The 4,195-nt window shown below is 37.5% G+C and overlaps 1 non-coding gene across 1 annotated transcript; it reads right to left on the bottom strand.

Moving 5' to 3' along the window:
• Positions 1-3,584: 3,584 nt before the first annotated feature.
• On the bottom strand, positions 3,585-3,688 carry LOC141816259 (small nucleolar RNA R71). Its single transcript, XR_012600670.1, has one exon. It is a non-coding gene; the product is annotated as a small nucleolar RNA R71 (small nucleolar RNA).
• Positions 3,689-4,195: the final 507 nt, after the last annotated feature.

Raw genomic sequence — 4,195 nt, 5'->3', positions numbered from 1 at the left:
ATTGAAAGGTATTTAGCTATAATTGTATTTATTTGAATGTTAGGGTTTATTATTCTAATTTAGTAGGAATTAATCATATTTATGTAATTGATGAGAAGATCTGTAAGAGTTTTTATTTATAGTAGATAAAAATTATTGCAATTAAGTAAGAGTTAATTATATTTTAATATGTCAAAATTTTTGGGTTTAAAAAAATATAGAAAAAAAGAAGTTGGATGTATAAAAAGAATTTACCTGAACATAAAAGTTTAACCGATGAATTTATTATAGAGTTAGAATAATTTTTAGAGTTTGCTTCAAGTAATGTTGAGTTTATGGATGGAGATAAGATAAGATGTCCATGCAGAAAGTATCACAACGCTAAATTTTTATAGTGTGATAAAGTTTGAGAACATCTTTGTAGATTTGGTTTCACTCCCAATTACTATAATTGGGCTTGTCATGGTGAACCATTCATATCTGATGAGGATTATGGACAAAACATATAATACTTAGTCATGGGGGATCAAAGTTATTATGATCAATTTAATCCATATCAAAGGATGGTAACTGATGCAGTGGGTCAGAATTTCATTGCTCAATCGAGTGGTCCAAGTTCTAGTTTTCCTCTAATGGTTAAATAAATATTTACTCCTTATACATCACCGTTAGAGGAGACACAAGTACCATGAGTTGGTGAAAATTTGAATAATGAATCATATCTCAAATTTTAAGAATTATGGAGTGTTGTAGATGCACCATTGTGGGCTGATTGTGATAATCACACTAAACTATCTCTTACAACAAGACTGTCGAATGTCAAAGCAGAACATAACGTGTCTGATGATTCTTTTAATGATTTTGTTCAAGTTATTGGAGAGGCATTGTCGCGTGATCACATAATGCCCAATGATTATTACAATATGAAAAAACTGATCAAAGACTTAGGTCTTCAAGTGGAAAGAATTGATATTTGCAGAGAAGGTTGTATGTTATATTGGGTGATGATGAAAATGCAAAAGTTTGTACATTTTATATTCAAGCTAGATACAAGACTACTAGAAGTAGTTAATGTGTGTAGGGTATACATATATTTCTACTACGTTTATTTTATATCTTTATACATTTCATGATGATACTTTGTATTTATCGTGCCCTTTATTCATGCATTAGACATATTTTCTCTACTTTCTAGTTCGAAGGTCTGCTCTCGTATATTTGCATTTGTAGATGGAAATCAGTGCGAAATAAGGCGAAATGAAGGAAGAACAATGAAAGCCCAAGATAGGGTTGTGCCTCAAGGCACGACCGTGCTTCATCACCCAAGCCAGTCAAGACATGGGCATGCCCTTCAGAGCCACGATCGTGTTTCCTGCAGAGTCCTCAGTAGCAGCCGTGTCTCCCAAACACGACTGTGTCGACCATATAGAATAGCAACTGTTGCAGGCCGTGTGCCTACAACGCATGGTCGTTCCCTTTTTCCAATGCAAGACCAGTTTGAGGCCGTGCCTATCAGGCACGACCGTGCCCGCGAAAATAGCAAATCAACTTCCAGGTCGTGCCACGAGGCATGGTTGTGTCACGCGCAGGGCATATATAAGCATCTCTTGGAAACCCTTACAGGGGGCCGTGAGAGGCGAACAGAGCACGTCGCACCCATATCTCACAGAATTCAGCGTCCCATCCATCCTTCTGGGGCTACTCTACCGTTTCCATCCATCGTCGACAAGGAGATTGCAATTCAAGGAAGAACCGCACACATTGATAAGTTTTTTTCCTTTTCTCTCTTGGATTTAGGAACAAAGATGAACTTTTATTCTTCTTCTTTGAGTTGTATTCCCTCCATCATGGAGTAGATCCCTAGATTCTAGGATGTTGGAAGAATTGAGATGTAATGGATGATTGTATTTAATGGATTTGCTATTTATCATCTTCTATGATATATTTATGATTTGCTATGTGGATTATGTCTTGTGTGTGTTCGGTGATATGTGTATGAAGGCTTAAATTCATGTGGATGGGAGTGAATTAGAGTTTATAGGAAATCTTAGGATCATATGACCGGGGCACCTTATGACAAGAGGTAAACCTTAATCGGACTTTCCAAGGAAATCCTTAAATTGTAACAAATTCTCATGAGGTATAACTAATGGCTATTGATCACTAGAAAGAGGTCCTTAATAAAGGTACTCGGTGATAGAGGATAGGATATCAAGTAGTATGACTGAGGCGCCTTGTGACATGAGGTAAACCTTAACCGGACTATCGGGTATCATCTCTGACTAGTAGTCATAGCATTAGAGGATAATGATTGAATTTCAATGAAGTCTGATAAGGTTTATTTGGATAGCTTGATTAGAATCCCTGCATTGATACAAACATTGAATAATGGTAAGGCATCCATGATACAACAACCATAGTCTCGAGGAATCCGAAATCCTAGAATCATTTCCCAAACCTGTCATTTAGCTGATTCCTTTTTGATCGAGGTTTTGGTACTTTAGTTCTCCTTCTCTCTCTCCCCAACACCAAAATTCATACGTTCGCAAACTCTTTTTGTGCTATTCTAGTGATGAATTCTATAGTCTCTGTGGTTTGATGTCTTTTTATTACTTAACGATAATCGTACTCTTGTGGGAGTCTATCAAGTTTTTGACGCCGTTGCTGGGGACTGTGTGCTATTTTTCATTAGACTTTTACATTTAGAGTCTTTCCACCACATTGTTTCTTCCATTAAATTATTTTTATTTCTTTACTTCTTTTCTATTGGTACAATTCTTTACAGATTCTTTTTCTAGAAACATAATAACATTTCCTTTAATCTGGAGATCAAAAGAACATATCGAAGGAGACTTCAATCTCAAAGGTTAGCCACACAAGAATGTTGGGATTGTCCCGATGCAATGGGCGTGTTTACACGTTTCACAAACGTACGCAGTGAAAATAAACAAATAATTAAGCAAATTATTATTACAACACACGCATGGTAAAATAGGAAATAACATATATAAGGCATAGCAGGAAATTAAAAATTTACATAATAGTAAATTATACTAAACGCGTACCTCATGATGACGTTGAGCAGTGTTAGTATCAATCGAGCGGTCCTCATCGAAGTCCCGCCTCTACTAGTGATCCACGCCAAGCTCTCATCTGGACAGCTTCGCAAGCCACTAGTCGCGTCATCGTCTTTGGTACTAGTCGATGATCGATGACGATTAAATCGAGAGAAGCCTTATTCCGAAAACCACGTAGCAACGTTTGTCGCGATCATTCCGGGGCTTTCTAACTTTCACAGAAAATCATATTTCCGGTGTAGTTTTGGTGGTCAACCATTGACCTCTAATTTAGGATAAACAATCAAAAATCTTTTTCCGATATTGATGGAAAATTCTCCAGAAGCTTCACAAGCTTCAGAGAAGATGGTATATGATCATAAGACAACCGATGTAGGTTGATAGCGTCCAGACAACCTATCCAAGTTCTCACTCAGAGATAGAGCAAGATCTTAGCTTGCCTCTCTACCGCCGAACAACATAACTACTTGGGAGCAATGCGAACAAATGTTTCTCAACAAATTTTATCCACCAAGTAAGACAACCCATATGCTCAACATGATATCCAGCTTCATGCAAATTGATGGTGAATCTTTATTTGAAGCTTGGGACCGTTTCAAAGGGATGTTGAGACAGTGCCCACACCATGGTTTGTCCTTCACACCTTCTGCAATGAGATCAACTATCAGACCAAGGTATATTTGGATTCTGCTACAGGAGGTGCATTAATGAACAAAAGCTTGGAGGAAGCCGAAGACATAATTGAAAGTGTGATCCTCAACCATCATCAATGGGCTACCGAGAGAGGTAATCATTCAAAACTCCTGGAAAGTACGAGGTGGACACTCTTACTCTGTTAATTGCACAGATGGAAGCCCTCAATAAGAGATTTGATAATATGAATGTCAACAAGGTCAATGCGATATCCACCTCATGCGAGCTTTGTGGGGATTCTAGTGATACAAAGGAAATGTATTAAGTGGGATCACTTCAAGCTAAAATTGCCCATATGATACTGTGATGCCATTGGTGGATTCAATCCAACGAATAATCTGTACTCAAATTCTTATAATCTGGGTTGGAGGAATCACCCAAACTTTTCATATCGCAACAACCAAGGGTCATCCTAGTGATGAGCGTAGATCATATATAGTATTTTA

The sequence above is a fragment of the Curcuma longa genome, unplaced genomic scaffold, assembly GCF_044706935.1.
Source record: "Curcuma longa cultivar G26 ecotype Majalengka, Jawa Barat unplaced genomic scaffold, ITB_CL_G26_1.1 contig_15665, whole genome shotgun sequence".
Lineage (NCBI taxonomy): Eukaryota > Viridiplantae > Streptophyta > Magnoliopsida > Zingiberales > Zingiberaceae > Curcuma > Curcuma longa.
The sequence above is the reverse complement of the archived record's forward strand: the minus strand, read 5'-3'. Positions and strand labels throughout refer to the sequence as shown.